General features: G+C 40.7%; 1 protein-coding gene and 1 non-coding gene across 4 annotated transcripts in view; one reads left to right on the plus strand and one right to left on the minus strand.

Moving 5' to 3' along the window:
- Positions 1–21,963, minus strand: part of SMURF1 (SMAD specific E3 ubiquitin protein ligase 1) — a 108,678-nt gene that overhangs the window by 58,921 nt on the left and 27,794 nt on the right. The gene's annotated exons all lie outside the window — the stretch shown is intronic.
- On the plus strand, positions 10,114–10,218 carry LOC121104127. The gene has a single exon (XR_005836497.1). It is a non-coding gene; the product is annotated as a U6 spliceosomal RNA (small nuclear RNA).

Below are 21,963 nucleotides of genomic sequence, written 5' to 3' on the forward strand. Positions count from 1 at the left end.
TATGTGGGTCACTCTGGGCTCTGTCTCACCCTAATTTCTCCCACTCTGGGCAGGAAGCATAAGCTCCGGCCCTTCCAACACAGTCCTCTTTGCCTGACCCCCTCCACCCTTCACCGGGATGTACACAGATCCCAGCTGGATCACTAGGGACCTGATGCCGTATATAACGTCTCTTCACTTAAAACGATCACGCCCTGGGCTCAAACTGCAGCTCAGCTATTTAGCAGACGGATAACATGGAGCAAAGTACTCAACCTCTCTGGGCCTTTCTCATCGGTACCACAGAGATGATATTTCCTATTTTTCAGGGTTTCCGTGAACATCAGAATAGGTACTCGATAAAGACAGTTGCTATCAGTATTAACTTGTCTTACTAATTACTACCAACACCACTAATTATCAAGGGCTTACTGTATATGTGGCAATATGACAGCAACTTTACTCTTTAAATTCACTAACTTCTGATGTAAGTAATATTTATCCCCAATTTACAAATATGAAAACAGACCCAGAGAGGTTAACTGGCTTAAGATAACAATACTTGTATTGCATGGTGGGGTCAGGACCCAATCCCAGGCGTGCAAGTACAGTTGGTCCTCATTAGTCATGAGTTCTGTATTTGTGAATTTGCCTACTTGGTAAAATTTACTGGAGTGCCTGGCTGGTTCAGTCAGTACAGTATGTGACTCTCTATCTTAAGGTCCTAAGTTCAAGCCCCACATTGGGTATAACGTTTACTTTTTTAAAAATTTACTTGTGGGGTGCCTGGGTGGCTCAGTTCGTTGGGCATCCGACTCTTGATTTTTGGCTCAGGTCACGATCTCCTGGTCGTTGAGATCAAGCCCCAAGTCAGACTGTGCTAAATGAGGAGTCTGCTTGAGATTCTCTCTCTCCTTCTCCCCCTGCTTGCTCACGCTCTCTCATTAATTAATTAATTAATTAAACCCCAAAATCAACACTCCTGGCACTTTCCCAGTCATTCACAGCCACGCGCAGAGTAAAAAGAACTCGAGTATCCCAATGTACACACTCCTGGCTGTGGCTGAACGAGGCGACATTTTGCCCCCTTCTTTCAACTTTCATGCTACAAATGAGTATGCTTTTTGCAGTCTCTTTAGTGACTCCTTTCCACATTTTTGTGCTTTTTGTTGGTGATTTTGCTATTTAAAATAGCCCCTAGTGTTGAAGTGCTGCCTAGTGTTCCCTGGCAATGATGTGCCTCGCAGAAAAAATACATGTAATTAGACCAGCTTCGTCCAGGCCTGACTTACAGCACTGCTGGCCACAAGTTAAATGCTAATGAATCAGCGTTATTATCCATTATTATTAATACATACTAGATACAGTGTCTTTAAACAGGAGCGCACATGAAACATGCTATTGCTCAGCTGACGACAACATGACCGGAAGTTCACAGGAACCAAATTCTGTATTCCTTAGGAGCAAAGGGTCAGGGGTCACTAACTCAGGGTTCCTGGAGACTTCCAAGAACACAGCTACCATGAATAACGGGAAACGACGGGATAGGCCTCGTTCCACTGGCAGGGCCAGTGGTATTATCCACACCTCAGATACTATCCGCATACCCTCCCCAGACGGTTTCACTCCCACGGCCACTCACACACCGCCCATCAGACACACTGGTGGGAGGCTGGGGTGGGCACCGGTGGAGGAAAGAACAAGAGGAGAATGAAGAAAAGGTAGAGCAAACATGGCGTCCCAATAATCTGCTCAAAAAAGGTGAGGAGGGAATGCAAGCTACACACCAAAACCATAAGCTTGTTACTCTCTGCTCCTTCCTACTTCCAAAATTATAAGCTTTGGGGATCTTGGAAATCTCTATGCTCAGAAAACATTTCCAAAAGTGAATTACGAATTAATCAAATTTAAAGCTCCTTCAGTCTTGGCCTCCTCAATAACTGTCAAATTTCCTCTCCTCTCCTTGCAAAGCCAATCTCCTCTCTGTCTTCGGCTCTAGCTACAGCAATTAGGAGAGAAGGTGGACAGTACTACCACGACAGAGAGGTACTGTGTTTCGAAAACAAAGATTGCCCTGGAATTTACTCCCCCCACATTCAATAAAATACAACAAAGCAAACACCCTATCATGACATTAAATTATCACCAAATTGCCAGAGCCCTGCAAAAAAGGCACCCAAATTTTGAGGAGTTTTTGCAATTTCATTCCTAAAATTCTCATGCAAAAATCATTTCATGCCGAGCTGAAGAGTTTGATTTCTTTTCCCCCCATGTAAACAGCTGCTCTTGAAGACATTTTCTTCATTATTTGTGTGCACGCACACTCAGTTAATTGAAACAGTGAAGGAATAATAATTAAATTACAATAAGTAAAAAAACAAAAAAACCCAAAAAATTCATAAATAACCGCTTTATAAGAACAATGAATAGCTTTATGGATCATAAAGAGAATATCTCCCACTAATGGAGAATGTTATAACTGAACAAGTTAGTTGAGGGCAATACTTGTATCAATTTTTAAATAACGCCATAACTAATTTTTAAAATACAGCTCTGACTAAATCCGTGTCACGTTAACATAAGCAGCTGCACAGGAGACTAACAGGTGAATTTGAAGAACACAAAGGGGAATTCAATTCAATTCAAATACCATCTGTTCTGCTGGGAGTTTCTGTAACACAGATGAGCTCATGTTTGATTGGTAAGCGGGAATGACATCAGCACAGCATGGAAGTCTCGCTGATTCATTTGTTGAGTTTCCAAAGCAAAGAAGTGGAGGGAATGGAATTATGTGAGATCCTGGGCAAGAAAAAACCAGCCCATTACCTAACTTGGCCTTCGCAAGAAGCTGTATTTGAAGCAAGCTGCAAAAGGGAGCCTGCACCCAGGCCTCGCTCCCTGGACAGGTGCAGTCACGGCCGCACCAAGGTCTCTCTCGGCTGGGTTGTGGCTCTGGCTTCCGTCACGGCCCCCTGTAACGGCAACCCCACTGGCTTAGAACTCAACACACACCATCCCTGCACCAATGCAAGCATTGCTAGGATTTCCACTTTGCTGTCCTTGTATACTTTTAATAGCCATTTCAGCAATGTCCAGCCACACTGAGATGTGCGCCTACGTGGTCCAGGTAATCACCTGAGGTACCAATTATTGCTTCTGCTAGTAGCTACCAAGCTGTGTAGATTTTGAGAGATCTGCCCCAACCTTATTTGCTCCCGTAAGATACTACTTTAAGTGCGTGATTTGCAGAATGCAAGACTTTCCAAGAACATAAATATTTCATTATAGTAGAAAGAACTGCAAATATTTCTCAAGTGCCTACCTTCTAGGCACAGGCAATGGGCCAGGTACTTAATAAAGTTACACTTCAGGACCTAAAAGGAACAGGTTTTCTTAAAGATCTCAACTTAGAGAAGTGAACATCTCTTCATTAGTTTGCTTGAGCTGCCAGAATGAAGTACCAGGTGCTGGCGGGCTTAAACCACAGAAGATTTGTCTCACATTTCTGGAGACTCGAAATCCGAGATCGAGGTGCAGGCAGGGTTGGTTCGTTCTGAGGGCTGTGAAGGAGAATCCGCGGCTCCCCTCTCTCCTAGCTTCTGGTGGTTTGCTGGCACTCGCTGGTGTTCTTGGAGGACTGACGATGCATCTCGTAACCTCCACCTTCATGTAAACATGGCATCCTCCCTTTCTGCTCGTCTGCATCCAAATTTCCCCATTTGATAAGGATACCTGTCACAATGGGGTTAGGGGTCCACCCTACTCCAGTATGACCTCATCTCAACTAACTGTGTCTGCAATGACCCTATTTCTACATGGGAAACCACATTCTGAGGTACAGGGGGGCTGAGGACTTTCACATATGAATACGGGAGGGTCAAAATGCAATCCATAACAACCTCTGATTCACAAAGTTGATCTAAAAACTGCCAGGATTTCCAGCCCCTGGTAACGGCAGATGAGGTCGGTCAGTCTGCCGGAAACCATAAAAGCTAATAGCTAACACGGTAGTGAGGAGGCACTGAACCCAGCTTCCGGTCAGTACTTGCCCTAGAGAGAACGAGGAAGTCCTGCTGCCTTTTGCCCTCCAGTCATCTGCTAAGAGGTGTCCTTTTAGGACTTTGGGGGATGAGGGCTGGGATCTGTTAACTGCCAAGGACGGGGTCCTGATGAAGGGTACCTCCGTTTGGGCTAGCCCTCGAAAGGCAGCAGGCTGGGAGTAGGACTTCAGAGAGTGCCCAGCTTCCTCTGAGCTTGGGGACCAAGAAAATCTCAAGCCTTTGATTCTGGACTACTAGTGACAACTTTCAAATACACACGTCCGGCACACCTGAACAACGGGGTAGACCGCTGGCCACGCTCCAGGGGGCCACCAGTGGCACACAGGTCAGAGACAAATAACACTGCAAAGGTTATGAACACATACCCTAAACCCAAGGAGGTCAATGCCTGCTAAAACACACACATCAACATTCACCACGGGATATGAACAACATGCAGAGCCTCCTAACAGAACATTCATAATGTTTGGGATATAATCCAGAATTAGTGTACTAGGGACAAGGAAAACTGCCACTCACCTGGGGGAAAGACAGATACACCATGCAAACACTGTAAGAAGGCTGGCGTGGCTCTATTAACATTCGACAAAGTGGATAAAGAGGGACATTCCATAATGACAACAGGGTTAATTTGCCAAGAAGACGTAACCATGTACATGAATCTTACAACAGAGCTTCAAAAACACACAGGAGCAAAAACTGACAGAATTGCAAAGAAAAATAGAAAAATCCAAATTACAGCTGGAGACTTCAGCACTTCTCCCAGTAATCGACAGAACTGGTAGACAGAGAGGACCGAGTGCCATCAACTAACCACATCAGCTGACATTTTCCCAGCACTCCACACAAGCACAGCAGTTGACACATTCTTTTCAACACACATGGAACCTTCATGAAAAAATCTGAACAAATGTAAAAATTGAAATTGTATAATTATGTTCTCTGATCATAAGGGAACTCAACTACAAAGCAATACAAAAAGATAACAGGAAAATCTCCAAACACGTGGAGAGTAAACACCACACTTGTAAATCATTCATGGGTGAAAGGGAACATCTTAAAGGAGATTAAAGAACATTTAGAACTGAAAGAAAAATTTTAAATTAACATATCAAAATCGGTGGAATTCAGCTAAAGCAGTACTTAGAAGGAAATTTAGAAATTTTTTCTCTATTTTTCTAATGTAAAGGACACAGTGGGGTCGTATCTGGAAACTGAAATTTAGTCACTTTCTGGGACTTGATACCCCATACTGTAAAAGTGGGCACAGGACCCACGACTAGGTAAACACATTAAGATTAAGAAATCGATACCCACTAACTCTAATTTAAGCAGCACTTCTACAATTTGTCAAAAATCACTAACAAACCTAAGCCACTAAGAAAAACTGTAACAGAAGGTTTAAAGTATCTTCTGTTCTGTGCCTCAATGTCCAAAGAGTGTCTTAACCGATCTGGCTTAAAATTTTCAACTCAAGCTATGTGATAGGCTGTTTCCAATCAGACTAAATAAAAAAGAATAAAATAGGAAAAACTGGCACGGGAATCTGAAAAAACACATGTCCATTAGCTAGTTTCTTGTGATTAAATACACAAAAAACAAATTTGCACCTTTTAAAATAAATAACCAGAGGTCACGATAGTTATCCATAAAATGCCACATATACAAATTTTTATTAGAAAAGACGCACATGAAAAATCCAACTTTATACCTTAAGAAATTGGAAAAAGAGCAAAATAAACAGTTACAGAGAGAAACTCCATGTTAAGGAGAGTAAGAGAGGATGGGGCAACAATGAGAGAGAGATCCTGGCTGGGAAATTTTCGAGAAGTGATGAGAAACATCAACCCATAAATTCAGAAAGCCCAAGCAGAATAAATAAAAGGAACACACATGGGGGTATATAACGGTGACACTGCAGGAAACGAAAGACAAAAAGAAAAATCTTACACGTGGCCACAAAAAAGGAACGATTACTCATTTCCGAGTACTGACAATAGACTTTTCAAAAGCAATGGGGGAAGTCAGAAAACAACAGATCATCTTCGAGAAAATAACTGCGAACCTAGAACTCTCTACCCAGCAAAAAGTACCTTTTAAGAGCCAAGATGAAGTAAAGGTCTCTTTGGACAAAACCTGAGTTAGCCCCCGGGACACTTTTCATCGTTACCATCCTCAGACGCGTCTGTCTAAAACAGACATAAATCAAAACACAAAAAAGTTTCCAACCAGTGAAATTTTATAAAGTCATTATACAATAAAGCTAAATTTACTACAAGAATAAAGAAAAGAAATGTACCCTCTTCCCCTTCTATTCAGGAGTTCAAGCTGATCTTCAAGTCTGAACTGTAACAGATAATTATGTTATTTTTGGTAAGGTACAGAAACTGAGGTGGGGACGGGGAAACTATACTCTATTAGTCCCAAATGAACATCTTATGGTCATTACAAAAAGCAGCTGCATTAGACGGACCCCTGTTTATAAACACGCGCGCCAAAACTAGATAATAAGCAAACACGGTGTGCCAGGTGGTCTCACAACATAGAGGGAACAGTCCCTAAAAATCTGATAGGACATGACCCGGCCTATAATACAGAAGAGTCCACTTTCTTGTTTTCACCACTAATTGATGTCTATTTCTGTCCTGTGTTACCACACATCAGCCCCCTCGTCACACAGATGCTCTGCCGGGAGCTTTACTGGACAAGGGACAGCCCCAGAAAACAACACAGTGAGCCTAGAAAGTGCACGGAACACTAAGCTCTGTGGCTGAGTAAAACTGGACAGATTTATATTTGTACCATACCCGGTCCAGAGAAACTGCAGAGTTTAGCTGCATAATACATGGTTTTCCATCCAGCCACGTATTAGGGATTTTCAGCCCTTTGCATGTCTTCCCAGCGCATTGAATTATGGGGTCCTTTGAGCAGGTACTCTACCTCATTCACTTAGAGTAACATTTAAGAACTGCTTTGGCCGGGCCCTGCGCCATGGGAGACAGGGGACTGAGTCTCTGCCTCTCACCTTTAGCAGCAGCAAAGACAAGGACATGCAGAATACAAATAAGGTTGTGCAGACCCTGCCATAGGAAGATGAGAAAGAGGGACTAGCCCCTGCCAGGCAGGAGGCACTGGGGGACGTCACTCTGCGTGGACGAGGGACGTGGACAAGGACATGCTGGAGAGGACATGCTGGAGAGGCACATGCATTCAGGGCCAGGGGTGTGCTTCTAAGGGATGTCTGGTTTAGCAGGAAGAGAAAGAGCTAGGGCCAGACTAGAAAAGTCTCACCTGCAGTTGCTCAGGAATTTGGACTTTACCCTGTAGGCAACGAGAAGTCAAACAGGATCAGGTTGGCTTTTTTAGGAAGCTATAAACTCTGGCACTGGAGTAGAAAATGAGAAGGAACGGGAAGAGGCAAGAAGACTGATCTGGAGGCTGTTGAAATAGTCCAAGGAGGGCTTCGCCTGATTTCCGCCCCGAGGCAGCAAGCTCAGTGCCTTACGTATAGCAAGAGAATAATGCTGGACTGACCTGACAGAAAAACACCTAAATTTCTTACAAAGTGCTTTCCTGCTTTCTAAGACAACTCCTTCCTCAAGATTTGGGGCCGGGGAGGGGAGGTGATGGGGGGGCGGGGTTGCCACAACACCATTTACCCTCTGCTAAAACTACCAACACCTTTCACACCATTCTAAAACACAGCTAAGATCCTGAAGAACCCGGGTTCTCACAGATTCGCTTTGTCTTCATGTTCTCACGTTTTCACTGATCTCAAAACACTGGTGGAAAGAGTTTTGAAAAAACCTGCAAAGCCAATACGCTGACCACAGGATGCCACATATACATTTTTAATAATGAAACCAAGCAAGGGCTTCAATATATAGATCGTGCCAGTTCAGTGTTTCTCCAAATAACCTAGTTTCGGATGTGCACTGACTTACCCACCAAGATATAAATGTTCAATGAATACTCCCAATACCTGAGACCTGTTCCAGAAGTTGAATGCGATGAATAGTCAAGACTTGGTAGACTACTTAAAATAAGATGGCATCTACCCAATGCATTCCCTTTCAAAATTCTAGCTGGGTTTTGGGGGTTTTTTGGGAGTTGGGGTTTTGGGGTTTTTTTTTGTTGGTGGCGGTGGTAGTTTTTTTGCCTAAATTGACAAGCTGATCCTAAAATTTGTATGGAAATTCAATGGACTCAGAAGCCAAAACAATCTTGAGAGAAAAAGAATAAAGATGGAGATTCACACTTACCAATTTCAAAACTCACAGCCAAGCTATGGTAATCAAGATGATGTGGGACTGGCGTAAGGCTGGACATACATAGGTAAATGAAAGAGAATTGGAAGTCCACAAATAAGCCCTTACATTTATGTCACCTGGTTGGGAACAAGGAGTGCACAATAAGTTAATGAGAGAATAGTCTTTTCAACAAATGGTGCTGGGACAACCAAATATCCACAGGCAAAAGAACAAACTTGCAGCCTTACCTCAAACCGTACATAATAATTAATTCAAAACAGACCTTGCAAAGTTAACGCAAGAGTTAAAATTATAGAACTCTTACGGAAAGAATATATAAGCATTGAGTCTTTATGATCTTGGGTTTGGTAACGGTTACCTACATATGATGCCGAAAGCATAAGTGACAAAAAAGAATATATAAATTGTACTTGATCAAAATTTAGAAGTTTTGTGCTTCAGAGGACACTATCAAGTAAAAAGACAATCCATAGAATACTTCAAAACTATTGGAAAATATCTGATAAGGGACTTGTATAAAGAATATATTTTTTTAAAAAGTCCTACAATCCCTTTTCTGTACAGGGATACAAGACATAGATATCTTTATATCTATTTATAGATAAAGAGAATTTTTTTTAAAAAGATAAAGGGGATTAAGCGGTATGAACTTCAAGTTATAAAATAAATAAGTCACAGAGATGAAAAGCACAGGAGAGAGGGGATCGGGTCAATAATATTCTAATAATGCTGTTTGGTGACAGATGGTAACTACAATTATCATGGTGAGCAATGAGTAATGTACAGAATTGCTGGATTATTGTACACCGGAAACTAACGTAACATTGTATACTTCAATAAAAATGTTTTTAAAACTCCTAAAAATCAGTAATAAAAAGGCAATCAATTTAAAAATGGGCAAAGGATTTGAAGAGATTTTTCTCAAAAGAAAACATACAAATGGGAAATACGTGAAAAGATCCTCGACATCATCAGTCATCAGAGAAACTCAGATCAAAACCACAGTTGGATACTACTTCTCACCCATTAGGATGATTAAAATAAGTATGACAATATCAAGTACTGGTGAGGATGTGGAGAAACCAGAACACTTAGGCTTTTCTGGTAGGACTGTAAAATGTTCAGCCACTTCAGAAAACAGTTGGGCAGTTTATCAAAATGTTGAACACAGAGTAGCATAGGACCCAGCAATTCCCCACTTAGGTATATTCCCAAGAGACCTGAAAACACAGGTCTACATAAAAACCGGTACATGAATTTTTATCATCGGCATTATTTACAACAGCCCCAAAGTGAAACAATTCGAATGTCCATCAACTGATGAATGAACAAAATATGGTAGACCCATACGATGGAATATTATTCAGCAATGAAAAGGAATGGAGTGCTAATACATACTACAACACAGATGAAATATTGAAAATATTATGCTAAGTGAAAGAAAAACCCACATATTGTACGATTCCATTGTTATGAAATCTCCAGAATAGATGATGTCCATATAGACAGAATATAGATTAGTGATGACAGGGGCTCGGGATGGGGGTTCGGGAAACGACTGCTAATGGGTACAGGGTTTCTTTTTAGAGTAATGAAAATGTTTGAGCTCACTTCGGCAACACATACACTAAAATCGGAATGATACTGGGGCACCTGGGTGGCTCAATCAGTCAAGCATCCAAGTCTTGATTTTGGCTCAGCTCATGATCTCAGGGTCGTGAGATCAAGCCCCAAGTGGGGCTCGTGCTGGGCGTGGAGCCTGCTTAAGATTCTCTCTCTCCCTCTCCCTCACCACGTACCTGAACTCCCTCTAAAAATAAATAAATAAAATGGGAATGATACAGACAAGATTAGCATGGGCCCTGCACAAGGAGGACACGCACACTTGTGAAATGTTCCGTATTTTTCCCCGCCATTTGCAACAACATGGAAGGACCTGGAGAGTATAATGCTGTGTGAAGTAAATTAGTCAGAGAAAGACAAATACCGTGTGATTTCACTCATATGTGGAATCTGAGAAACAAACGAGCAAAGTCAGGAAAAAAAGACAAACCAAGAAACAGACTCTTTACTATAAAGAACTGATGGTTATCAGAGGTGGGGGGGTGGTGAGACAGGTGACATAGGGGGTGGGGATTAAGGAATGCGCCTGTCATGACGAGCACTGGGAGATTAAAATAAAAACTTGAGAAAAAGTTGTTCTAAAAGAAGACAGTAGGGGCGCCTGGGTGGCACAGCGGTTAAGCGTCTGCCTTCGGCTCAGGGCGTGATCCCGGCGTTATGGGATCGAGCCCCACATCAGGCTCCTCCACTATGAGCCTGCTTCTTCCTCTCCCACTCCCCCTGCTTGTGTTCCCTCTCTCGCTGGCTGTTCCTATCTCTGTCGAATAAATAAAATCTTAAAAAAAAAAATAAAATAAAATAAAAAATAAAATAAAAAAAATAAAAGAAGATAGTGGTGATGGCTGCACAACACTGAATATACTGAAAGCCACTGAACTGTATACTTTTAAAGAGTTAATTTTATGGTGTATGAATTAGATCTTAATAAAGCTGTTACACACGTATCTATTCTTGAGACTATACCTCCCTGTTGTTTATCAATTTGACTGGCACCTGTTAATAGAGGCAAAAAATAACCCGTGTACTCAATCAGCTTAAAAATTATTTAGAAAAATACTGAACCAAAACATTGTCACAAAGGTGGGTTGAATAGCATAGAGATAACATTCCATGAAGATTTTAATCCTTATTTAATGCCAAGGTGTTATACTCTTCCTAAATATATACAATAAGATGGATTTGATCTTAAAACTGTCAGGTTAATCTCTTCACTGTGATCCACAGACTCTGTTTTTATGAAGTCTAGAGCTATTCAAGGATGTGGGCTAACTCACACCAAAGGGGGAAAAGCACATGGTGAAAACGAGAGCTGTAACAATTAAACCAGAATGGTTTCCGAGGGACTGAAGGAAACAATGCTTGAAACTGAGAGTCTCTGCCTTGTATTTTAAACAACTGGTCTAGGATCATTAGTAATAACTGAAGCTTATAAATACTTGTGAAAATTAATAAAGGGAAACCCAGCCAAAGCAGACTCAGGATGCCAGGAGGGGAGGCTGGAAGGTGGAGACATACCACTCAATGTCAATTACGGACTCCGAACAGAAGAATCCTTAACAGGAAAGAATCCTCAATTATACGCCCTGATACTGAAAGGTACATTGCATCCCCTACAAGAAATGAATAATCCCGGCAACTCAGCCAATGAGAAACCACCATCACTCTGAACTCTTGCTTTTCTCCATTGGACTTTTGTCCAAAACACCCCCTTCTCAACTTCCTCATCCTTCTCCATAAAATAACATTCTTGTCCTTTGTTGGACTTGCCTGTGGTTTTATCATCGCTTGCTTGCCCTGCACTGCAATTCTGTTATTACCAAACAAAACTATTTTTGAGGGTAAAACAAATGACTTTTATTTTTAAGGTTAACATACTCAAATGTTCACTTAAAAACACTGACGTTAACAACAGGCCAGATGGCAGAATATCTATGAATTTAGCGCTGGAAAGATGTTGTACTTTATCTAGTAAGAAAGGAAGACAGCAACAAGCACCTCCATTTAAAAATGCAGTTGCTGGGGCGCCTGGGTGGCTCAGTCGTTAAGCGTCTGCCTTCGGCTCAGGGCGTGATCCCGGCGTTGCGGGATCGAGTCCCACATCGGGCTCCTCCGCTGGGAGCCTGCTTCTTCCTCTCCCACTCCCCTGCTGTGTTCCCTCTCTCGCTGGCTGTCTCTCTGTCACATAAATAAATAAAATCTTTAAAAAAAAAATGCAGTTGCAAGTTCTGAGCGAAACATTATAGAAATATATATCCAGCCTTCCCAGGTGATGCGTGAAAAGAAGCACATTTATTTGAATGAGGTTTGTATCTTTGTTAGAATGACAATTATTAGCTCCCAGTAACAGTTGATAAGTTACTATGAGACACATTGTATCAATGATCAAACTGAGACTGAGCTTGTGGACAAGGAAGACCACAGGATGTGGAGCAGAGAAGAAATGTAGATAGACTCCTAAAGCAACAAGAATATTCAGAGTCAAAGAGAGATACATCATAACACTCATCGAATCTTAAACCCAAATCCAGGAAACCAAGTCCAGAGATAAATCTGGCAGGCAAAAGAACTCTTCACTTAGTAAAGTGACTTTTTAGACTTTTTAAAAAATAATTAGACGAAGAGGTATCCAATTTTTAACCATGTGCAAGTTTTCCAGCCATTTATTTTCATTTTAGAACTCAGTTCAATCTTCTGAAAAGATACCTATGAACACGATTCTTTTTTTTTTTTTTTAAGATTTATTTACTTATTTGAGAGCAGAGCATGAGCCTGAGCAGGGGGAGGGGCACAGGGAGAGAGAAAGAATCCTCAAGCAGACTCCCCACTAAGCATGGAGCCCAACGTGGGCCTTGATCCCTGGACCCTAAGATCATGATCTGAGCCGAAATCAAGAGTCAGCTGCCTAAACTGACTGAGCTAGCCAGGCGCCCCTATGAAACTGATTCTTGATAAGGAGCAATGCTATTATTATGTCCTTAAAGAAACTGGCGGTGGGGGTGGGGAGGGAAGTCGTGGTAAGCATGTTCCAGCAATGCTAACATGCTGTTTCCACGAATTTAAAAGCTGAGATACTGTGTTCCTGGCTCATATTTGAGCAGAGGTTTAAACATACAAATGAGGGGCACCTGGGTGGCACAGCGGTTAAGCGTCTGCCTTCGGCTCAGGGCGTGATCCCGGCGTTATGGGATCGAGCCCCACATCAGGCTCCTCCGCTGGGAGCCTGCTTCTTCCTCTCCCACTCCCCCTGCTTGTGTTCCCTCTCTCGCTGGCTGTCTCTATCTCTGTCAAATGAATAAATAAAATCTTAAAAAAAAATTGCATAAAAAATAAATAAACATACAAATGAATACACTACAGGAGACATGCACAATTAAATCTCAAACTGAAACACAATAGATTTATTTATTGTATGATGTGCCATCAATTTTTGTAATACAAGTGGGAATTCCACATCTAAAGATCCAAACGTTTTAATCTCACATTAAAGGGGGAAAATAATATATACAAAAATATACAGTAACTTCGTTTTTCTTAGTTTGCATTCCCATGTCTAGACAAGCTTAAGGACTATTTTAATATGATACTGGGGAGGGTGGAGGGGAATAAAAGTACATATCTTCTGGTGTGTATTTGAAATAAAAAGATAGAATCCTAAGTTAGCTCCTTTAGGAGCATATTAGGATTATGAATTTTGATTCCATTTAAATCTACACTCTGCACAAAATACAGGCAGAATATGATTTTCTATAAACAGGAGCTTGACATTTTTAGATCTTATTCTAAAATCGCACTAACATTTTAACAGAATCATCTCAATATTTTTCTACTCTTTGTACATAGTACTAACATCCCATACATCTGTCTCTTAGGAGTTTTGAGGGAGAATTTACCTACTACAGTCATATCAATATTACAACAAAGGCACCCTAGATGGTGGCAGGGGGTGGGGTGGGTAAATTCCTGGACTCACTGGTGAAAGAAACCAAGGTATAGGGAAAAACAGATCTGGCGGAAATTCAGTAATGGAGGAGACTATGTGTTGCTGGACCAGCAGATGTGACCCATATAAACAAAAGCGGGTAGGGGGCAGTAATGGAAAATCAGAACCACAGATGCCAGCTACCTTCTAACAGAATCTAGGCAAACCTGGAAGTTCTCACAGCAGAGTCACACTGTTCTGCAAAATTAAGTAAACACTGAGAAGCGTATTTGTATTATCTGGAGTTACCGAAGGAACTAAAGATAGAAACTCAGGGGCGTGAAGAAAGGCCAGAAAAGGTACTGTCAATTTTTCAACCGAATCTCTTCTGTACCATTTTAGTATTTTATTTGTTACCATATGCAGGTATTCAATTTTTAAGAATAAAAATTTTAATTAAGGATAAAATGACATTGTTAGTGCTCCTTATGTATACAGTAGATCTGTTTCTAATTTGGAAAACAAATTAGAAAATGTTAGTATGACCCCATGACAATGGAATACAATGACAATAAAATGATAGTAATAAATGTTGATACAGGCATAGAACAAAATCTGTAGGCTCCCATTTCTAACTCATATACCAAGTTACCTTATGGGTTAAAGGGGCAAGAGCATGGGGGAGGGGAACAACAAGCAGACAGCTTTCACTTTCTACAGCAAATGTTACATAACTTCAAAATTGAATATATATGACTTTTGTCAGGGATCCTAAAGGTGAAGAATTAAACTAAAACATGTATGTCTGGAAAAGTAACTGAGAAATAAAATCAGTGTAAAAGATTAATAGCAGTATTTCTGAAAGAGAGTGTAGGCAGGTTATTTTTTTCCTTCCTATTTTCTTGGGTTTTGCCCCAAACGTTGTACAAACAAGATGTATTCCTTTATAACAGAGAACTTGTATTTTTAACAAATGATTTTTAAGAATATATTCAGATGAAAATCTTCTAATAGAGACATGTTGACCGACCACTTCCTTAAAGGTATCCAGCTTTATGAAATATCAAAATACAGTATTTCATCATTCTAAGTCCTGCATCTTAACCACTCTGAAATCAAGATGCATCTTACAACCAGCCAGTGACAGGTGGGATTTAGTTGTCATTGCCTGTACGTGTGTGGAGATCAAAAGTACCAGCATTAAAACTTAGACAACAAAAGGTAAACACAGAATGATCATATGACCCAGCAATTCCACTCCTACGTATACACCCGAAGGAACTGAAAGTGGGGGCTCAAGTACATATTTGTGCATCCACGTTCATCGTAGCATTATTCACAACAGCCAGAAGGTAGAAAGAGCCCAGGTGTCAGATAAACAGATTATAGTATATCCGTGCAATGAAGTCACAGCATAGAACGTCATAACGTAGAAAGAAACTGACACACACCACAACATGAACGAACCTTGAAAACACTATGCTAAGTCGAAAGATGCCAGACACAAAAAGATACTGTATGATTCCACTTTTATGAAATATCTAAACCAGGCAAATTCATTCAAAAAGTAGATGAGAGGCTACCAGGAGGTTGGGGAAGGGGGAAATGAGTAGTTATTACTTAATGGTTACAGAACATCTGTTTGGGGTGATTTTAAAAAAGTTTTAGAGATAACATAGTGGTGACAGTTATAACAGTATTACGAATGGAATTAATGCCACTGAACTGTATACTTAAAAACGGTTAAAATGGTAAATTGTTATATATGTATTTTATAATTTTTTAAAAATTAATAATGTAATATATCAAAAACCACTGAATTTTACACTTAAGTGGGTGAATTGCATGATATGTAAATTGTATCTCAATACAGTGGTTTTTAAAAACTTACAGAGCTAAGAATGGCCCACTCTTCTAAAAAAGGTGCTCTGGCAACATTATTTATGACACGGTATATGGAAATACATACATATTTTTGATTCCATGTCAAACAGCTGATTCATGAGAGATGGACACAATGTGAAGATATTTTTGGATTTCTTTCATCTGTTTTGCTTATACTTTTTAATTATAATGCACAAGAATACTACATAATAAAAAGCTATACTTAAGTAAGTTACCCTTGCAAGAGTATAAATAAAAATGACAGATAGTAAGAAAACTCTGGCAGGGCGCCTGGGTGGCTCAGTTGGTTAAGCGTCCAACTCTTGATTTCCATTCAGGTCTTGATCTCAGGGTTGTGAGTTCAAGCCCTGTGTTGGGCTCCATGTTGAGCCTACTTTAAAAATAAAATTAAAGCAGCGCCTGGGTGGCACAGCGGTTGAGCGTCTGCCTTCGGCTCAGGGCGTGATCCCGGCGTTCTGGGATCGAGCCCCACATCAGGCTCCTCCGCTGGGAGCCTGCTTCTTCCTCTCCCACTCCCCCTGCTTGTGTTCCCTCTCTCGCTGGCTGTCTCTATCTCTGTCGAATAAATAAATTAAAAAATCTTTAAAAAAATAAAAAATAAAAAAAATTAAATTAAAAAAAAAAGAAAGCTCTGTCATTGTTTAATTCACAGCATTTTGTCTCGCCTAGGGGCGCCCATAATGGCGCGTCTCACAATCAATGTGCATACGCCACTCACAGCACCATATACACACCCGCCCGTGCGCGTACACACGTGGCCACTTTCCCTAAGCGTCCTGTGAGATCAAACATACATTTTCATTCCAATACAATCATTTCTGAAAATTAATTTTAAAAAACAGCAGGAAGAATATTTAAAATGAATGCCATTTTGCCCATTCAATGTGTTTGCCACTGCAAGTACCAAAAGAAATGCACTGGCCTCATGCGGACGTATGACAAAGCAGAAATCTAATACAGATATAATGTCTATTACTCATTTGGATCCATGACTCAGAGTATTTTAAATATACATATGGAAACCAGAATCTTTTCATAACTAGACTACAAACGAGAAACTCAGGCCAAGACGTGACAAACACAAATCTTAAAAAGCTTCACAGATTTAAATCTTCCATTTAAAACACAAACTATTTTATCAATGCTTTGATGTAATCCTGAAAATGCAGCAACCACGGGGTTTCAAATCCCAGTAACATTTTCTGGTTTTGATGATGGCAATCACTTGTCCAGTTAATGGTAAATATACACTGCATGCCACGTACAAGTTCCGAGGATATTCATCTCTTAATGGAGGTGATTATCAGGATTTCTTATTACATCAAAAAAAAAAAGAAAGAAAGAAAGAAATTTGCAGTGGATACCTCTAGACGCAACTTTTCAACTGGAAGAGAAGTATTCCAAACCTTTCCATTTTTATAGTAACTTCATCGGTTTGCTCACTATAGAAGTAACATATGCTCAACAGAGAAATCAGTAAGGAACCGAAGCGCCCATAATCTTAGCACCTCGTATAATCTCCTCTACTGTTCTCCTATGGAGCCTTTCTGGGTATGTCAGAGAGCGAGCCGTGAAGCGGCTGAGGGCCCGGTTCCAGAGCCTCACTCGCGGCTTCATGTCCTGCCCCTTCTACTTCCTGGCGGAGTGACCAGGGGCAACAGTAGTTCTATGCCTGTCTGTCCAGCAGNTAGCTCCTCCATCCAATTTTTAAGTATAATGATCCAACCCATACAGTTTTGCTACCTGCCTTTTTCATTTAATAAAATGTGTGAACAGTTTCCGTGTCATTAAACATCCCTCTATAAAATGTTTAAGGGCCACAAGTCATTCCGTTACACGGCTGTTCCACAAGGTATTCTGATCCCTACAGCCAGGCATTTAAACCACCTCCAATCTTTTTGCTATTCCAACAGGGCACTTACACGAAAAGACCAGGAATGGCTGGAAGGCAGATGTTCTAAGGCTCGGTGACAGCGACAGGACAAACACCCAGACCGGGCCATTAGCCTAGGAGACGACTGATGTGCCCCCTGGCCACCCGAGCTACCTTAGTTTTTGTCTTTTCTCTCAAGTTTGGTGCCCAGCCTTCTAGCCATTCCACAAGTTCCCAACAACCTTCCATAAATTCTCTTATGCTTACGTTAGCCGAAGTCCATTTCTGTTGCTTGTAACCAAAACATTTTACTGATATACAAGACCTCATTCTTTCCTATACTATTCCATCTCACTCACACACACACACACACACACACACACACACACAAGTACACAACCAACAAACCTTCCCAGGTCAGCTAAGTCCCCAGAAGCAGTCAATAAAGCCAGACAGCTATAATGCAAAGCACAAAAGTTCTCTGAAAGAATTTTTTATTCCAATGAAAATTCTGCTATGAGATTCTTCATGTATTTATAGGCCTGGGATGCTACAATTTCACTCATGCAAAATTACACTGAGTATATAAAGACTGGATTCTATAATCCAATCTTTCTCAGGGGGAAAAAAATCAAATTGCAAAAACTAATACTATCATTACTAATAATAATAATTACTAATCCTCGTATACCATGTTACTATATGCCAGGCACTGTTGTAAATACTTTACCTATTAGCCATTTCATCATCACAATAAATGTGTAAGTACTATTATCATCCCCACATCATATGCAAGGAAAGTGAGGCATCAGAGAGACTGAGTAACTTGCCCAAGGTCACACAGCTATCCAGGATTTGAACCCAGGCCATCCAGCTTCAAAATCTCTGTTCTCAACCACCATATATACTGCTTCTTGATTTTTGTCTCAGAACAGATTTTTAAATTGTGATCATATATTAATTACATTGTCATTATTATGATGTTGGTATCAAAATTGATATGTAAATGGCAAGAGGATATTTACCACACAGATGGGCTCCCATAAATACTTCATCTTCTACTACAGCTTCTCCCACTAAGACTATGATCCCAGTACCCAGAAGCCCGTATCATTCCCCTTCCTCCTCCAACAAATGCCATATGCCGTTCCCCTCCTAAGTCTTCACTCAAGCGATTTCCATTATTTAAAATCCCCTTCAAACCCATCACCCATCTGCCTATTTCCACCCAGTAATGCAATGGCAAGCTCAAACACCACATCCTCCACAGACCTTCCTCAAGTCCGCTAGATGGAATGACGGACTCTGCCTGTCCCCATATTCCTGGGATTCTGTTTGCCTCCCAAAGGGCATGTATTGCAATCTGCTAGTTTTCCTCCCAATTCTTCTCTTCTCAATGTTAAGATTCTAGAAAGCAGAGACTACATCTGATAAATTCCCTTCTTTTCTTTGGCATCCTCCACCGTACAGAGAAAAGTTATCACAAAAAGCAGTTGCTCCATTAATGACTACTGAGGTGAAGGGAATCAGGGTGTTGAAGTCTATGAAGACAGACTATCCCGAGGGAGCAAATCAGGAAATATCAAAGATCTAGAAAAACTTAGCCTATCATTAAACCACTCAAAATCCCCGTAAATCAAAATCTAAAAACCTATCGTTAAGAGACACTATCATTTGTGGGATTTTAACATGTGTCTCAATAGGTCCTTTTATGGTCTGAATGTGCACACTGTGGAAATGAACAAGGAAATTTTCTGGAAAACTATTTAAAATATTTGGTAAATACGGGCAACACGAGGTCACATGAACCACGAAGAAAAAGCCTAAACTCTGGCCGCCACTATAGGAAGCAGTGAGGGCAATAACTGCAGGCAAATCAGACAGGTGGCCAGCTCTCATTCCAAGAATCCCATTGCCTTCTGCAGCTCTTGTCTTCCTTCTATTGGTTTTCCTTAAGTGATTTATGGGCTAAATCAAAGCTAAGAAGCTCTTTGCATTTTTTGAGTTACCTGCTCATTGCTGCAGGGAAGATGAAATATTCCCCCTGTGTTTTTCGTATACTGGATAAGCATTAGTGGAAAATGCTAGGAAGAAATCCACATACTTATAATCATTAACCAAATAGAACTAATGAACTGTAGATTCCATGCGAAGTTTTGGGGAAAGGTACATTCCTGCGTCACCAAAAGAAGTAAGACTCAAAAAAGGCAACTCGCTGCCCACACCACCTGCGGATCAAACACAGAAGGAGCTCTCCCGTGCCATCTGTAGGAAGAGAATTGAGACCCACCCTCACCACCTGACCCATTAATTCCTCTGCCACCATGAGGAGCCCTCACCAGTGGGAACACCTCAAAGAACGCATTCTTTTCAGAAAACTAAAGCCTCACCTTTATTTTTTTTTTAAGATTTTATTTTTAAGTAATCTCTCCACCCAACATGGGGCTCAAACTGACAACCGCCGAAATCTAGAGTCACATGCTCTACTGACTGAGCCAGCCAGGTACCCCTCGCTTTTAAAAATATAAAACCTACATTGAGATCTTTCTAATGGGGCTTGGTTGATTCCTTATAACCCACACTCACTAAGAGTTCCTGGAAATCCCTTGCACCTAACGCAACAACAGGAAAACGACTATTCTCGGATACAGAGAAATCTAGGTACACACGACCTCCAACAGTCCCCACCGGAAATGATCTTTCTGTTCCATTTGCAGGGCTGCCTGTGCCAAACAGCATACAGTTATAGGAAGCAAGCAATATTAAGCTGGTCCCAGCCTTCCCAAAGCCTATTCCAAAGTGGCACCAAATAGTATTCCCAGAGAAAAGAGGTTACCCTTAACGAAATCTCACTCGCTCTTTTGAGCATTAGTAACAACACCGGGGTAGTGAGACATTTGATTGTCCCCCTCAACAGCAAACTTATTTGCACTTACCTACACCTGTCCCAGAAAACATGTGACAAATATACCAAAAGTGTGACAAGGAGGAAAAGTGAGGTCGTTAATCGAATTTGCCTGAGAACACTTTCAAAAGTCAGTCTTCTTTAAGAAAAAAAAAAAAAATCATTCATAACAGACATCTCCAAACTCAAAAGTTTTAAGACTATCCCTTTAAAGTATGTGAAAGGCACTAACAGAACAGAGCTAATCAAACGGCAGTGAAACTCACACACTGGTAGCAGCTTAAAACACACTTGGCCGTTGTTGCTGTGCTAGTCTCGACAACCGGTCCGTACCAGGCATCCCCTGATACGCCCTTGCACCCAAGCCTTTCAATTTTTAAAAGATTGATAGAATCTCTCATCTTGAAAAGAATCATTCCTTTAATAAAGTATAACAACACCCAAAAGAGAAACATATCTTTTTAGAGATGTGCACGTCTGGAAGTACGCGTGCACATCATGTGACAACATACGTCGAATGAAGGTCCTTATGTTTTATGCCTACATAGCTACATATGCCTTCAGTCACGGGCCCTTCTGTTTACCTCAACCCCAGACTTTAGCCTCTCTCTGTATGACTTACCCACATGGTGACACAGCTAACATCCCAGAGGTTACGTTTTAGAATTTCTTAGAACTATACCCAAGAAGATGGCTTAAACATCAGTCAGAAGTTTCATATCCAGTGACCATATCATCCAAACCAGGGAACATTTTAGACCAAAAAAAAAAAAAAAGAAGGATACTATTATTGATTATGCCAGGACAACGGAATTATTTAAAACAGAATTGTTCCAAGCAGAAACAAAAAATATGGTCACTCTAGACTATGCCCACCAGATGAAACTTTTTTTCCACTTCCAAGAGACATTTCTACTGTTCTATAGATGCCGAAACGTGCAATAAGTCACCTCCTTTTAGGCATGTTATTTGATCATGGCAGAACAATAGGAACCAGGTGGAAAAGGAAGGTAAGATACGGCTAAGACGTGAAATACGCTGCCAATAAACTAATGCAGAACCGGACAACATTCCTGCTCATCCAAGATTTGAAAAGGACACAGCAGCATTGTCCATTAGATGCACATCACTTCGCAGAGCCATTTTTTCAACTCAGTCACTAAAGACACAACTGAAAGCCTAAAGTAATATGCACAGCTTGTCAAGAGAGAGTTAGTAAGAACCATGGATGGAATTCAGAATCTACAAGATTAACAAATTTGTGATGGAAGAAATTAATTTCTCCTAATTGATATTAAGAAGTTAATTTCACTTAATTTTAAAAAGTTGAAATCAGTCTGTACTTTTGGAAATAAGATATTAAGAGAATATGATGATTTCTTATATGCAATTATTTACCCATCTTCTCTCCTCTTCCCCACTCTGCT

This window comes from Ursus maritimus, unplaced genomic scaffold (genome assembly GCF_017311325.1).
Source record: "Ursus maritimus isolate PB19 unplaced genomic scaffold, ASM1731132v1 scaffold_2, whole genome shotgun sequence".
Classification (NCBI taxonomy): Eukaryota; Metazoa; Chordata; class Mammalia; order Carnivora; family Ursidae; genus Ursus; species Ursus maritimus.